The sequence below is a fragment of the Schistocerca gregaria genome, chromosome 2, assembly GCF_023897955.1.
Source record: "Schistocerca gregaria isolate iqSchGreg1 chromosome 2, iqSchGreg1.2, whole genome shotgun sequence".
Taxonomy (NCBI): domain Eukaryota; kingdom Metazoa; phylum Arthropoda; class Insecta; order Orthoptera; family Acrididae; genus Schistocerca; species Schistocerca gregaria.
This window is the reverse complement of record NC_064921.1, coordinates 352762728-352780343: the sequence shown is the minus strand read 5'-3', so window position 1 is coordinate 352780343 and position 17616 is coordinate 352762728. Positions and strand designations below refer to the sequence as shown.

General features: G+C 40.7%; 1 protein-coding gene across 15 annotated transcripts in view; it reads left to right on the top strand.

The window, feature by feature from the left end:
• The window catches only part of LOC126337040 (E3 ubiquitin-protein ligase TRIP12), a 215765-nt gene that overhangs the window by 65193 nt on the left and 132956 nt on the right, over nucleotides 1-17616 (top strand). The gene's annotated exons all lie outside the window — the stretch shown is intronic.

Below are 17616 nucleotides of genomic sequence, written 5' to 3'. Positions count from 1 at the left end.
ACTCTGTGCAGGCTAGTCCATTACAGGGATGTTATTGTCATGTAACCACTCCGCCACAGGCTGTGCATTATGAACAGGTGCTCGATCATGTTGAAAGATACAGCCGCCATCCCCGAATTGCTCTTCAACAGTGGGAAGCAAGGAGGTGCTTAAAACATCAATGTAGGCCTGTGCTGTGATAGTGCCATGCAAAACAATAAGGGGTGCATACCCCTTCCATGAATAGACAACCACACTATAACACCACCACCTACGAATTTTGCTGTTGTCACTACACACGCTGGCAGATGATGTTCACCGGACATTTGCCATACCCACACCCTGCCATCAGATCGCCACATTGTGTACCGTGATTCGTCACTCCCCACAATGTTTTTCCACTGTTCAGTCATCCAAAGTTTACGTTCCTTACATCAAGCGAGGCGTCGTTTTGCGTTTACTGTCAAGATGTGTGCCTTATGAGCAGCCGTTTGACCATGAAATCCAAGTTTTCTCACCTCCTGCCTAACTGTCGTACTACTTGCAGTGGATCTTGGTGCAGTTTGGAATTCCTGTATAATGGTCTGGATGGATGTCTTCATTACGACCCTCTTCAACTTTCGGCAGTCTCTGTCAACAGACGAGATTGGCCTGTACGCTCTCGTGTACCAACGTATGGCACAAGTGACACCCAACCACCTGATCAGATTTGAAGTCCGTGAGTTCCGCGGAGTGCAGCATTCTGCTCTCTCATGATGTCTGAAGACTATTGAGGTCGCTGGTGTGGAGTACCTGGCATTAGGTGGCAGCACAGTGCACCTAATAAGTGTGTTTTTGAGGATGTCTGGATACTTTTGATCACATAGTGTAACATGATTTAAGTTGATGTTTAGTGTCCTGCAAAGAGTCCCCAGAAGATGATCATTTGTACTCAACATCTGTTTCTAAAGTTTCAGTGATATTATTTGTTTATGTACAAGACTTAGCTCTCTTCAGCTTGTTATTTCTTGTATGTAATTTTTTCAAGGTGATCTTCAGAAGTCCTTTAATGTACATTTCATTGAAATTTTATTCCATACTCTGCTAATTTTAAACAGTTGTCAAGAAATGAAGTTCGTTACTGCTGATCTGAAACATCAGGTCATTGCTTTTTACCCACTTCTGTTTGTTCAATATAAAAGCTATTTGGTCAGCAAAGGAACTTCAATAGTCAAAATGTTTTCACTGGTGTTACAGCAACAGGTGCCAAGGGAATAAGGAATTAAAAATGCAAGTCATGACAAGTTTCCTTGACTTCCATTACTCACTTTTCACTAGTAGACATAATTTGAGGGGTGGGTGGTAATGCGTGCTATGTAATGATAAGTATTAACTTCTTTGTCGACTAGCATGCAACATGCCAGTGTATCGGCTGACTTCTTTTTAGTCCACACGGTGGTGTTATAATTGATTGGAATATATCAGACATTTGTCAGGGAAAGTTGATTGGAATATATCAGACATTTGTCTATTTTTGTGTGCTGCTTGCTGTGTCTTCCGAAACACTGCAGTACTAGCATACCCAGTATGTTTCTGCATTTGGTCTAAAAGTCCTGTATTAGTTTGTCTCGTAGGACTTGATTGGTTGTTGCACCTGTCTGAATGCAGTCCCTCATGTAGTCCATTGAGTTTAGTTTAGTGATTTACACTGCTGTTGAAAAATCGATAATAGAATTATTACTTACGGAACTTTGGAAAATTATTGATAGCATTTGGACAAGAAAAGCTTTGCTGTTGCAGTTTTTCCATATAAACTGCCTTTTAATGTTTTTATGTATACAAAAAGTTTTTGTAGCCATGTTATGTAAAATATTAAAAGAATTTATATCCTTTGTTGTCCTCCCCCCATAATTGGCTGATCCATTTTTGAGTGTTGATATAAAACAGACGATCAGTCAGGGGTAGAAATCTTTCGATTTAGGTGTGGGATTTCTTTTATTAATCTGCCTGTTCTGGTGTTAAATTAATTTGTACATATAATTTAGATACGAGACAAAACACCTGGGCAAAGAAACCAGACAGTACTGTGACCACCCTGTTGTGTCGTGCACTTGTAACTTCATGTGCAGCATTCCAACATTGGTATAGTTCAGACGTTTTTGAAAGAACACTGTTGTTGTTGTTGTTGTTGTTGTTGTTGTTGTTGTTGTTGTCTTCAATCCAGAGACTGGTTTGATAGAGCTCTCCCTGCTATTGTATGCTGTGAAAGACTCTTCATCTCCGAGTAACTATTGCGACCTACATCCAGAATGAAATTTTCACTCTGCAGTGGAATGTGTGCTGATCTGAAACTTTTTGCCTTTCGCAGACAAGTGCTATATCCTTTCTTCTAGGAGTGCTAGCTCTGCAGGGTTCACAGAAGAGCTTCTGTGAAGTTTGGATGTAGGAGACGAGGTACTGGTACAATTCAAGCTGTGAGGATGGGTTGTGAGTCGTGCTTGGGTAGCTCAGATGGTAGAGCACTTGCCCGCAAAAGGCAAAGGTCCTGAGTTTGAGTCTTGGTCCGGCACACAGTTTTAAATCTGCCAGGTAGTTTCAACTTACATCCTTCTGAATCTGCTAACTTTATTCATCTCTTGGTCTGCCTCTGTGATTTTAAGTCCCCACACTTCCCTCCAATACTAAATTGATGACCCTTGATGCCTCAGAATGTGTCCTACTAACCAATCCCTTTTTCTAGTCTGGTTGTACCACAAATTTCTCTTCCCCCCCAAGTTCTATTCAGTACCACCTCATTAGGTAAGGTGTCAACCCATCTATTCTCCAGCATTCTTCTACAGCACCACATTTCAATTGCTTCTATTCTCTCCTTGTGTAAACTGTTCTTGTCCACGTTTCACTTCCATACACGACTACACTTCACACCCATACTTTCAGAATGGGCTTCCTGACACTTAAATCTTTGAGGTTCACAAATTTCTCTTCTTTAGAAGTGCTTCTCTGCCATTGTCAGTCTATATCTTCTCTACTTCAACCAACATAACTTATTTTGCTTCCCAAATAGCAAAACTCATCCACTACTTTAAGTGTCTCATTTCCTAAACTAATTCCCTTGGTATAACCTGATTTAATTGGATTACATTACATTATCCTCGTTTCGCTTCTTTCAAGTCACTGGCTGTTCTCTTCAGCTGCACATCGAAGTCCTTTGCTGTTGCTGAGAGAATAAAAATGTCATTGGCATACCTCAGAGTTTTTATTTCTTCTCCCTGAAGTGCCTACTCCAAATTTTTCTTTTGTTTCCTTTACAGCTTGCTCAATATACAGATTGAATAACATTGGGAATGGGCTACAACCTTGTCTCACTCCCGTCTCAACCACAGCTTCACTTTTGTGCTCCTTGGCTCTTATAACTACTGTCCGGTTTCTGTTCAAATTGTAAATAGCCTACTGTTCCCTGCTGCCTTTGGAATTTTAAGAAGAGTATTCCAGTGAACGTTGTAAAAATCTTACTGCAAGTCTACAAATGCTGTAAATGCAAGTTTGCCTTTCTTCTATGACAAGTCGTAGGATCAGTATTGCCTCACGTGTTCCTACATTTCTCCGGAATCCAAACTGATCTTCCCTGAGGTCACCTTCTACCAGGTTTTCCATTCTTCTGTAAAGGATGTATGTTAGTATTTTGCCACCATTACTTATTAGACTGGTAGTTCGGTAATTTGCACATCTGTCAGCATCTGAAAATGGAATTGTTATGATGTTGTTGTTGTTGTGGTCTTCAGTCCTGAGACTGGTTTGATGCAGTTCTCCATGCTACTCTATCCTGTGCAAGCTTCATCTCCCAGTACCTACTGCAGCCTACATCCTTCTGAATCTGTTTAGTGTATTCATCTCTTGGTCTCCCTCTAAGATTTTTACCCTCCACGCTGCCCTCCAGTACTAAATTGGTGATCCCTTGATGCCTCAGAACATGTCCTACCAACCGATCCCTTCTTCTAGCCAAGTTGTGCCACAAACTCCTCTTCTCCCCTAATTCTATTCAATACCTCCTCATTAGTTATGTGATCTACCCATCTAATCTTCAGCATTCTTCTGTAGCACCCCATTTCGAAAGCTTTTATTCTCTTCTTGTCTAACGTAATGTTGTCTTCTCCCAGGGCCGTGTTTTAGCTTAATTTAATTTGCTGTGCCATCAAATGAAGCCGTTCAACAAAGATCAAAACAGGTCAAATGTGGTAAAAAAATGTTGTAATCACAAATTTTTGTACAGTAGTAGCATTTTTCTTTTCTTTCTTTTTCTGTGTGTGTGTGTGTGTGTGTGTGTGTGTGTGTGTGTGTGTGTGTGTGTGTGTGTGTGTGTGTGTGTGGTGGATTTTAAAGATAACTTTCTTATGTTTTTCTTGACTCTTAAAAACTGTGATTTGTAGTGAGTATTTTTCCCAGTACAAAATCAAGCTACATTAAATTTCCTGCATAAAAGTTCCCAATCGTTTTTTTCCTGGTGCTAACAGTTTATGCATTGCAGATTATTAAAAATAGGGTTTTAATGGTATAAAATTAATTATTCTAAATTAAAGTACGTTAAGAACAAATATTAAATGTTTGTACCACATGTAACTGCTGCAGAACTGTTAAGTGATAGATTGTGTTCTTAGGGTGTAACAGGGAGGAAGAAGGGGGGGGGGGGCATTAGAAGCATAACACATAACAGAAGGTGGGTCACGACATTGTGGTCATGCAGTTACCTCCTTCATTGTGAATTGAAGAGTGAGCAAGTAAGTCACTAGTCTCTCTTCTACCCACCACATCAGAAAAAGCCACTATAGGGTATTACAGAAAACCTAACCGACCATTCCTGAGTTCGCTTCAAATCACAGGTGATGCAGTGCTCACTCACTCTCAAGTGGTGTTCATCTTCCACAAAGTGTGTAAACACTACATCGGTTATGTATGCAAGTTATTAATAACACTAACACAAGGAAAGGATACAGATTATACATAAATCTGTGCCCACTTGTATACTGCTACAAGGAAAATTGATTCATAGTCACCCTGAATGGTAGTTGAAGCGTTATTCTGGGAAAGCCAATTTGCTCCACCATGAGCAATGCTTGCTTTTCAGTATACAGACTGACTATACCTCCCCAGTGTTACCTGTCCAAGTCTCTTATGTAAGTAGATCAAATAACTTTCCTGAGCCTATGTTTTCATTTCAGAGTTGGTTTTGTCTATTAAGTGAAACCTTATTTGCAGTTGTCATGTGAGTTTTTGTGTCAAATATGTTGCTGTTACCATTGACAAAGAAATGCTTAATTTGTAAGTGTGATTTGGTAAGTGACCTACACAGTATTAGAGGGAAAGGGATCGGATGGGTAAATGTGGCATCTTACTGATACCTGTTGTTGACAAATATTGTAAGGTTTTGTAACCATCTTGTAGTCACTTGGTGGTGAATTAATGAATGACCAGAAAGTTATTGCATTTCTTTCGCTATCCACTATGTTACTGGCAGACTGCATAAATCTCTTCCACTCAGGAATTGCTGGCTCCTGTAGAGGCTGTATAAAGGGGATAACAAAATTAACCACTTACCACACATCCACAGCTGATCATGCCCAAATCTAAAACATTGATTTGCTGTAATGCATTGACTGGCTTGTGTTCGAATGTATGAAGTTCCATAACACCTAGGTGTAACATAATTCTGTTACAGAGGGAGTCTGTGTACGTATCTTGGTGTATTCAGATGTCGGGAGAGTGAAGGTTGGACAGTGCATTGATACCTCTTATATTTTGGAAAGTTTTCCAGCTAATGATAGTTGAGACAATGAAATTTACATTGTTGAATGCATATTCACAGCACTTTACACTTCAGACAGGGTCTTCAGTGTGGCAGACAGTTGACAGCTCCAGCTGTTGAGCACTTTTACATCAAACCTCAGCTAACAGCTGCAAGTAACTACTTGCTTCATAGATTGAAAATAACTCCCCTTTATAAACAGGATCTGTGAAGTTACCTTGTTTACTCACATAAGAGTACCGGATAGGAACTGCTGGGGAGGTATAATCAGTTAGTAAACTGTAAAGTGAGCAGCACTCATGGTGGGGAAGTTGCCTTTCCCAGAATAATACTATAGCTGCCTTATACGATGACAAAGAATAAATTTCCTCTCTAGCAGTGTGGAATAATATGCAGACTTTTACATAGATTCTGTACAAATGCATTTCTTGTGTTAGTATTATTAGTAACTCGTTTCTGCATGCCATGCAGTGTTAAAACACTTTATCGAAAATAGCCCTGGAATGCTACTGTCATATGGAATGAAAGCAGCAATCTGGAGGGGCCGGGGAAGGGGAAGGCAAAACGGGGGACAGGTGAGAGGATAGAAGAGTGCTGTCTGGCAGGGTGGGCATTGACTAGACGGTGGCACGAGAAGACTGCCACCGGGTGCAGTGCCAAGAGGCTGTGGAGCAGGGAAGATGGGGGGGAAGCTGAAAAGGAGAGGAGTAGAAAAGGGAAAAGATGGGCAGGTACATTGGCAGAGGGTAGGACACAATGAGGGTTAGGGGTTGTGAATAGGTAGGTGACAGGACAGAGGGGGCAGAAACTGTAGGAGTGTTTGGAGACAGACCGTAGTTTTAGGCCAGATAGTTCGAGCAACAGAGAATATGTTGTAAGAGTAAGTCCTATTGGTGCAGGCTGAACGGTCAGTGCCAAACTGTGGCCAAGATCAAAGTAGACCACCCTGTGGCATAACATCTGCTGAACATAACATGGTTGATTTCCATGGCTGCTTCACAACCCGGGCCATCTGGATCCTCTTCTCCACCATCAGTTTTTCTGAACTCGCATATGGCAATTATCCAAACAACACATTCTCTGCTCCCAAGATTATCCTGGCCTTAACTTACGGTAACCTACTGCCCCACATCCTTCGCCCAATAGTTTCTACCCCCGTTCCCTCCTATCACCTCCTCTCTATTTATGACCCATTACGCTCAGTGTGTGCTGCCCTCTGCCAATACACTCGGCTGTCTTTCCACACTTCCCTGGTCCTCTCCTTTTCCACATCCTGTCATGTTCTCTCCCCCCCCCCCCCCCCCCCACCCCCTTCCCACAGCCTCCAGACACTGTGCATGGTGGCAGTCTTGTCAAACCTCCATCCAGTCCCAGCACGCTCTGCCAGATAGCACTCTCCGCTTTCCCAGCCTGCATTCTGCTATCCCTGCCCCCTCCAGACTGCTGCTTTTGTTCAAACTAACAGTTGCATTCCAGTCTGAGCTGCCAGAGACGGCGGTCATATGTGCCTGGGTTGTGCTTGCATGTGTGCATTTCTTTTTCTGAAAGGGGCTGTGGCTGAAAGCTAAATGTGTAACAATCTTTTTGCTGCGCGTGACTGTGCAGCTCAACATGTCATCTTTATGGTGAGCAGCAATCTATCCTTTTTCTTATTCCGTTTATGTTTCAATAGTTTAATAAATTGAACTGCCTTACCCAGTCCGTGGATGATTATCATTGTTATGGAAGCTACTGAAGACAACCAAAAAGATTTTTTCCATTTAGAGTATCAACTGTGATGATAACAACAGGTAGCTTAGTGATTTCACTCTTACATATAATATTTTGATGACTGATATTGACATAAAAATTTTATTCATGATGATGGAGCCTTCACCCTGACTAGTCACTTGAAAACCGATCTGACTGTATAGTTATGTATTGGTTTAGAATAACCCTAAATGGTGGCTGGAGAGACCATGTAAGTTTCCTCTTGATTGGCATTGTGCCTGGGAAAGAAGGACCTGCTGTAATTGGCTTTGTTTTCTAAATGTCAAATCTGTAACATCTAAATACTCCATGTCTCATCCATACTTGACAAATTGCTGTGAACTGTGCGGCAAAGGATACTTCAAATTGTACCATGTAACATGTTTATTTGCATCCAATTCATGTATGGAGAATTACTGCTTATATGCATCTATGCAGGCTTTGGTTAGTTAAATGATTTTCTGCCCACTCTATGAGAGCAATACATAGAGGGCAGTAGTGTATTCCTAGATTCCTTATTAAATACGGGTTCTCAAAACTCTGTTTCCACAGGATAGTTGACATCTATCTCAAAGCATCTGGCATGTAGAGTTTTTTAGTTTCTCATAACGGCTCATAATGGTCTCCCTTGGTCAAACAATCCTGTGTACATTATGTTTTTTCTCCCCGGATAATCTTCTCGTGAGATTCCAATGTACGTGATCAATTATTCTATAATGGGTTACGTGAGAGTTAAGTAAGCAGTCTCCCATGCAGACTGATTGCATATTTGAAGTATCCGACCTATAAACTAAAGTGTACCACCCACTTTACTAAGATTGACCCTGTGTGCTTTATCCATTCTAAAACTCACTAATTGTTATGCCCAGATATTTGTGCGAGACGACTGATTCCAGTTGTGATTTCATTGATACAACAGTCATAGAAAACTACGTATTTATTTTGAGTGAAGTGCATAATTTTACATTTTTGAACATTCAAAGTAAGTTCACAATCTTTGCATCAATTTGAAATCTTAAGATCTTGTGGACTAGGTCTAAAAAAAATTTTTTTTGAGTTGCAAGAACAGTATAAAATGTTTCTGGGAGATAATTTTCCTCTGATTACAGAACTAAGTTCAGAATTTCTGTATGGCATCAGTTTCCATGTGTTAATGGTTTTTGTAAAAAGTGAGTGATAATAATGATTTCCAAATGAAAACAGCAAAAACACACAAAAGCATCAAAGAATAAGTAAAGAATCATACAAAAAATATTTTCTTCAGGTTTCCTGTGGTGGTTTACCTCGGGAATGTTGCTTCATAAGGACCAACAATAGTCCAGCAACATTATTCTGTTTGCATTGCTTACAGCTCTCCATTTGGAGAAATGTTCTGAAGAAACTGTTCTCCATATTCATCACTAACAGTGTCAGTTATTTTGGAAGAAACATTAATGACCACTAAAGAAATGTAGGGCAAGTAGCATGTTACTTCTCCGTAGGTGGTATATCTCAGTTGTTCTTGACTATATCACAGTAGTTCTCCACCTTATGTTAGCCTACCAGTTTCTCACACACACTTTTGAATAGGAGCCATTCCATCACTCAACAAGTCAAAGAAATTTGCAGCATTAATAAACTAATTTGTGGTCCTATTCCTTTCTTTATTTTTGTGTCACTCATGTGGGAAACTTCTCACAAAAGTACACAAATTTATGTGACTCTTGTCCATGGCTATCACAAGTTCTTTTTAGGAGAACCAGTTTAATATGCAGTGCAGGTGGTAATAAGAGAAGTGCTCACCAACATGTTCTGTTCTGGAAGTAGATCATTCTGAGTAGTCTGTTTCTCCTGTATCATCTCTGCTGTCCCTGTTGCATAGAAAGCAGTGTGTTTCTCATGCTGTATAAGTGTAAGTAGCAGTTTAAATTCTTATATGCTTCCTTCCAATTAACTATTTCTGCAATTGGAACAGAAGAAAATTTGTTCCCATTTAGGAGAAGTACAACTTTCAGATTAACTTTGCTAGAATCCGTGAAAGAGTACCCCTTATTTACACTGAAATCATGACCAAGAGTCATGGGCCAGAGAAATATTCAGCAAAAAATCATAGCTATCAGGATAAACACATCCTTAATCACTGAGAAGATTCAATCCTTGTAATAATGAACCTTAAAGCTTAATCTGTTGCTTCAGCAAATTTAAATCATGGGCAGGATAGTTGAGATCATGGCTCATTTAATTTGAAAGTGACGTTGAAATGTTGGTTCAGCATTCATATCTCATTTGTTGTCCTCTGTGTGTTTGTCACTGTATGCAACTTTATTACTGTAATGTTTTAAAGAGGACTGGTATTGGCAGTTCTTCACTGTGACATACAGGTCTTATTGCACAGTTTTTGAGCTGATTCCATCTGTTTTTATTACACAAAAATAAGAGTCCATTGCATGGTCTGTTGGTTCCCTTCAAATAATGGGAACAGCAAAGGATATGTATTGTGGTCCTCGTAACTGGCCAGTCATAAGTGTAGCACATGACAAACAGCATATGTTGGTAGCACACACTGATACCTTTTGGTACACATTCATTTTCCTTTATCTAGAAAAGTGGGCTACTTTCCTGAAAGGAGAAATGATGTTAATTGTTTTGAGGTAAGATAACTTACAGATGTGGAGAGGAATAGTAGTGTTTCATGACAGGATGCAGTATGTGATATGTGAACAAATCATATTTATTGTTGCATCCTATCACCCATTAAATGTGTGATCTTCAGACCACCATGGTGAACAGGATCCTTAAGGGCTTTTACACTTGTTCACTATTGCAAGATTTGTATCTCTGAGGATCTTCCATTGTGATCAGACCTTTGTTTTGGATTAATACTAGGTTCTATGAGTTTTCATTGGTTCAGGGTGAGGGTAAAAAGCTTGTAGATAGTTTATATACAAATTGAAGAAATTTATGAATGTTGTTACTATTCCCATAACAGAAATTTTTTGAAGTGGTGTAATCAGTCATTTCAAGTAAAGCAGTTATCCGTCTGAAAGCTAATTAGAACAGCGTAGTTCTTTTAAAGACACTTGGAATAATGTTTAGTAAGATGGCAAAATAAACATTAAATTTTTAAATTATTAACACACTTGCTGAAGTCTCATGACAGATGTCTGCAATAACGAGTTTTCATCTATTACTCGTTTTCTTCTGTACAGTGATGGATAAAAATAAAATACAATACTCATTAAGGGAAATAGTGGTTGTATGGCTATATTTAAATGAAGGTTTAACTAGTGGAGTGTTATAGGTTTTATTGAACTGAAATACACACATTCATTATGATACTCAACATGACTTAACATATTTGCACATATAACCAGTAAAGTACAGTTGCGCTGAATTTTGAGTGTGTGTTTTTACCATTGTCTTAGATCAAAGATCAACTGTTGAGAAGCTGCAATAATATACACATTCTTTATACGCTTGTCCAGTGCTCTGTAAGAGATTTCTCTTCCCATACTGTAGTTTGTCATCCATCCAAGGTAAATGATTTAGAAATGCAGTGATATGTAATGTCTAGAATAATAGCCAGAGGTATTGGATATGTGATATCTCATTTACTGTTGGAACTTCCTGAAAATTCAATCTATTTGATTGTGAAGTGACAACCAGTTTGGTCATTTTGATACCACAACAGTCCAGTATTGAACTCACGGACTATATTCAGGCACTGTACACACAATGAAATTTCTGATCTACAGAATAGCATGGGACACTAGTCTCTTCTATGGCTTCCTTCAGGTTAACTATTGTAATGGTTGACATCAGTGACAACTTGGTCTTACACATTCCACCTTGCATGATGCAGATATGGGTAAGTTGTTCTCAATGAAGTGACTGTTACCTGAACACAATATTCATCTAGACTTCTTACAGGATGTGTAGAAGTTTCAAAGGACAATAAAATTCCACATTGTGTCCTCACAGAACATAGTACTGTTACAGTATCAGTTCTGATCTTCTTATTGATTTTCAAAACATTACAGGTGAATTTGTTACTGCTATAGGCAGATGGTTAACAACTTAGGCATTCAGAAGGTGTAGATTTGAAGTTCCTTCCTCATGAAAATCTTAGTGAAAGGACCAGCAACAACAGGTGTCTCGTAACTGTGAAGCAGATAATATGGATGCTGATATTTGTCACCCTTTGTAAATTGTCGTGGAGGTGGAACTACATTGTGTTCTAACATGATGTCGATGAAGTGACAATTGCCTAGTTACCTGAAGAGGGTCGCATTTTTTAATTCTCGATGATTTATTTGCCACAAGTTCGTCTCCCTTGGACACACTGTGAAAGTCCTCAAATGTCTGCTTACAATAATTCTTCGTGTCTGACCTGAAATATAAGAGTCAGAAAAATGCACAATAAAGTGTTTCCCCAAAGTAGCGTTTTTGGCTGTTGGATTTTTACCAGAGGAGGATAACAATTCTCATTTCTGAGCCCTCCCCACTCTCCCTCCTCATATTCACTATAACCTAACTGTTGAATTTCAAAATGGAAGAGCACACGTTCATTATTTCACACCCTCTCAGATCTGTCAGTGTTGGATACACTACAAGCTCTCCTAAGTTTTTAGCATTTGACACAGTATAATTTCACTTTTGCCTCTGCATCCACACCACTTGCACAAAAATTCTCTGAAATGTCAATTCATGAAATAAAAGTATATATACTATTACCATTTTCTCGTGTGTAACAAACCAAAGCTGTAACCTGTGAGAACTACTGTGTGTGCACCCACCATTGAGATTACTTTTGTCCTCCACCTTTGCTCTTAAAAGTCCAAACTAGACTGTTTTCCAGTAAGGAGACACTGATGCTCTTTATTAGTTTGATGCATCCTTGGGCCCTTGCACGTTTGTTTGATTGGCTACTCAGGACGACTGCGCTTGCTGGATCCCTGATAAGCATATTCTCACAAGTGTTGTCTTTGGGTTGACATTACAATTTTCCTAGATGTGTTCATTCGTAGCATAAATGGAAAATGTAAGCTGTTGCGGCACTGGCAGGTAGATGATTTTCTTGATGGAATTCCAGCTTGGGATCTATTGGGCAACCCACCTGAGGTTTAGAAATGTTAGTTAAGCTGCCCATTGTGAAGCCTGGGAACATCTTAAGTAATACGTTAACAGTATTGGGAATGTTGAAGAAGTGTCTCACTAGTGGCAGGTCTTGACAGCATATTGGGCGTGGCCTCTTGGCACAGCATATACCGTTTCCTTAAAAAGTGCCAGTGACAAAATCCCCTTCGAACAGTTGCGAGAGAACTCCAGTCAGTTAGGGATGTTGGTGATTTCTGAGACAATCGGTTTTTGGTTGCACCTGTTATTTTCATCTCCCGTTTAACCTTACTGTTAAAACTGCTCAAAATGACCTGTTTTTGAAACGATCAATTTTCAGTTTTTTATTGCTATTGCTTTCAGTAATAAACACTCAATATTGAAAAATTCTGAAGAAGGTAGGGGAGTAAGAGTTAATGATAGATATAGGGTTGATGTTTTGCCCAAAATTGGCCTCGCTGTCCCCAGCGAAGAGAGTAAAGGTGTAGGGGACATGCGTGGCAACAGTGAGATTGAAGGGTCACAAGTTGATGGCTTCCCTGCATTGTCACTTTTGGATGGTGTGAATTATTATCCTGAAGCAACTGCGAAATTAAGGATTCAGTTATTATCCTGAGTTTAAGACATGTCACTAAAGTCAAACTTCCTTTTTTTTTCCAAGGAACGTTGTGGTAATTTTCTCCCTGTATGAAGTTGCAAGTTTGTTGTGTCTCCTCCTGTTTTTAGTCGTTTAAGCAAATTGAGCATTCTACTTTGTAAAACACTTCCAAACTAGGGATGGTGCCATTTTGCAATATACCTGTTGTCTGAGGACGAAGACAAAAAACTGCCCAACCAAATGGGGGCAAGTGTCACACTCTACATGTACACAAGTACTCTCTATTAGGCCACACCACAGGACAGGCACATTATTGTCTCTGAAAACCTACTCGTACATCATATTTGTTGATAGATTCTAATCATAGGCATTATTATTAAAATAGTACTGATCACTTTTGCCAATTTAATTGGGTTAGTTTTTCCCATCCTTAGTATCAGCACCAAACCGTTTTCTACAATGTTCTTGGCTGTATTTATATGAATCTCAGAATTAGCTGATCAGTCTTTAAGATAAATGTGAACCTGGTTATGGTATTTAAAAACTGCAATTTTTATTCAGCAGTGTGCTGCCAAAATGCATGTTACAATTTTGAAACAGCAGTATGATGAAGACTATCAACAATCACATCCTTTGCGTGTAAAAATTTGCACAAATGTTTCTTTAATAATTTTAGGAATATCTGAACATAACAAAGTGAAATTTTGGTATCCTATTGTGGAAAAAAAATGTTCGTAACGAATGTCTCATGTAGTGCATTAGAAGCAGTCATTCTGAGACAAGAATCCGAAGTTACCTAACTATTAGGGAAATTAAACAATGGAAAGTCCATGTTTGGGTATCCCTCCGGGCCCCACAGCCCTCTGGCACTGCACACGGCAGGCTTGTTTGTCTGTACACTCTATCAGACAGCATTGTTTCCTCTTCCCCCCACCCACACACTGCTATCCCTGCCCCCTTCCATGTTTTGCTATAGATTGTTGCTTCCATTCAACGTGTTTGTTTCAGTCTGGCCTAAGCAACCAGGACGTATGTGAGGTGTGCTTGGTTGTGTGAACGCGTGTGTTTTTCTTTTCCGAAAGCTTATGTTGAACAGTCTTATTGTTCTGCCTGTCAGTAAAGAGTCGTCTTCATGGTGAGTAGCAATCTATCTTTTTCCATACTTGTAAATATCAGGGAGACATTTTCTGGGCCAAAATTTACCGCCGATAAGCAGTCCACTTCTGAAAGATAAATTTTGCAACTCTCACAAATAAACTATTAGAGAATAAAGACGTAATAGTAGAGCCCTCTATGACAATTATTTCAGAAATAATTCTGCCTGTGATTTGAATATTTTTCATTACAAGACGTTGGATGCACCTTGTGATGCAGTGGATATTACAACAGAATTCTTAAAAATTATGTGCCTGATACCATCCTGACTATTGAATTAGTCGTGGCAGCTGCAAGAGATGCAGTTTTAACGATCCATTGAAAAATACCACTTCAAAAATAGCATCTTTTTGTATCCTCTTAACAAAATTTCAGAAACCTTGGCTTTGGAGGATCTCCTAAAGACAAAACAAGGCGCATTGTCAACTAAAATTTGTGCAATTGTCTGTAAGTTCGTAGGTGTGTACCATTAGGCCACTTGGCTTAAAATAGTCCAACTACACTCCTGGAAATGGAAAAAAGAACACATTGACACCGGTGTGTCAGACCCACCATACTTGCTCCGGACACTGCGAGAGGGCTGTACAAGCAATGATCACACGCACGGCACAGTGGACACACCAGGAACCGCGGTGTTGGCCGTCGAATGGCGCTAGCTGCGCAGCATTTGTGCACCGCCGCTGTCAGTGTCGGCCAGTTTGCCGTGGCATACGGAGCTCCATCGCAGTCTTTAACACTGGTAGCATGCCGCGACAGCGTGGACGTGAACCGTATGTGCAGTTGACGGACTTTGAGCGAGGGCGTATAGTGGGCATGCGGGAGGCCGGGTGGACGTACCGCCGAATTGCTCAACACGTGGGGCGTGAGGTCTCCACAGTACATCAATGTTGTCGCCAGTGGTGGGCGGAAGGTGCAAGTGCCCGTCAACCTGGGACCGGACCGCAGCAACGCACGGATGCACGCCAAGACCGTAGGATCCTACGCAGTGCCGTAGGGGACCGCACCGCCACTTCGCAGCAAATTAGGGACACTGTTGCTCCTGGGGTGTCGGCGAGGACCATTCGCAACCGTCTCCACGAAGCTGGGCTACGGTCCCGCACACCGTTAGGCCATCTTCCGCTCACTCCCCAACATCGTGCAGCCCACCTCCAGTGGTGTCGTGACAGGCGTGAATGGAGGGACGAATGGAGACGTGTCGTCTTCAGCGATGAGAGTTGCTTCTGCCTTGGTGCCAATGATGGTCGTATGCGTGTTTGGCGCCGTGCAGGTGAGCGCCACAATCAGCACTGCATACGACTGAGGCACACAGGGCCAACACCCGGCATCATGGTGTGGGGAGCGATCTCCTACACTGGCCGTACACCTCTAGTGATCGTCGAGGGGACACTGAAAAGTGCACGGTACATCCAAACCGTCATCGAACCCTTCGTTCTACCATTCCTGGACCAGCAAGGGAACTTGCTGTTCCAACAGGACAATGCACGTCCACATGTATCCCGTGCCACCCAACATGCTCTAGAAGGTGTAAGTCAACTACCCTGGCCAGCAAGATCTCCGGATCTGTCCCCCATTGAGCATGTTTGGGATGGATGAAGCGTCGTCTCACGCGGTCTGCACGTCCAGCACGAACGCTGGTCCAACTGAGGCGCCAGGTGGAAATGGCATGGCAAGCCATTCCACAGGACTACATCCAGCATCTCTACGATCGTTTCCATGGGAGAATAGCAGCCTGCATTGCTGCGAAAGGTGGATATACACTGTGCTAGTGCCGACATTGTGCATGCTCTGTTGCCTGTGTCTATGTGCCTGTGGTTCTGTCAGTGTGATCATGTGATGTATCTGACCCCAGGAATGTGTCAATAAAGTTTCCCCTTCCTGGGACAATGAATTCATGGTGTTCTTATTTCAATTTCCAGGAGTGTATTTTTGGTAGGTAGGTTCTTTGTGGTAGTAATACTCATTATCGATTACCATGCTCCTGCTTTAACCGTTAACATTCTGTGAAGCGAGCTTCTCTTTGGCATGTGGCATGGCTAACAATGTGTGAAAGTCGCCATTGATGCAATAGAAGACTTATAAACTCCATAATATCTTTGGGAAAGATCCTTAGTAGATGAATTGTTTTGTGAAGCTTCTTATGAAATAAATGGTTACTAATATAAGAACTACCTGGTCTGCAAATCTGAAATGTTTTATGTTTTGGACAACTGGCTCTGAGCTATTGCAGGACCTAACTTGTCCACAGGTCTCCACTGCCAGGGCAACCAGCTTTATCATATGAGGAAATCAGTATTTCCCTAGATCAAACATTTGTTGTAGTTACTCACTACCCATATTTTAACCATAAAAGGCTTGTAAATGATTGATTGCGAAATCTGTAAGTAGCAAAAAAAGCGAAACAGTAGTTCAGGACATTGTCCCTTTCCTCACACTCCTTGCACCTTACCCCTCGTAAATGGAGAAATGTCTGTGGATGAGTTAAGAATGACTCTTCTTTCTTCAGATTATTTCAGGCTATTAATTGTGCTGCTTTTAATATGACTATGCTGTAAGATAATGCAAAACTTTTGTGCATATGAAGCTGAGGCAAGAAAAAAATTCACATGATTAAATCTCATACGATGTGATACTCCACACAACTTACATTGCAGAAGGCATAATCTGCAGTGATTGTGTGGCAAGTTTTTGAGGGTTTTGAGATGATTAGATTCTGGAGCTAATTGTTGCCAATGTTCTCCATACCTGTGACTACATAGTCTTTTGCCCAAACTATGGTGAACAAGCATTTGCACAAGTCAGCTGAGTTCTTGGTTGTGGTTGACAATCGCAACCTGCAGCGTCATACAGCCTAACAATGTTGTCAAATAACCTTGCTCAGGAATTTTGAGAACTGAAGGAGAGTGTCTCCAGGTTTCATTTATTCATGATCGTCTACCGATAGTCTCTACAGCAAGACAGCTTCCTAGCAAATTAAATTTATTTTTCTTGTTGTAAACTCTTGGAGTGTAAGGCTGATTAGTCTACTTATTTGACTGGTTATTAAGCCTAGAGTTTTTGGATTTGTGTGAGCCTTATTTTTTACCATCTTGGATCTGTAAGGACCTTTTTGTGGCTCTGACAGAAACTTCAACAGATTGAAATGATAATTGGTAGTAGTCTTGCACTGCATCTTCAAGTTCATAAATGCCTTTCACACTCACCACATGTTTACCATCAACTGTCACAGGTCATATTTTGAGGCCAGCTTAGTTTGGGTGTATTT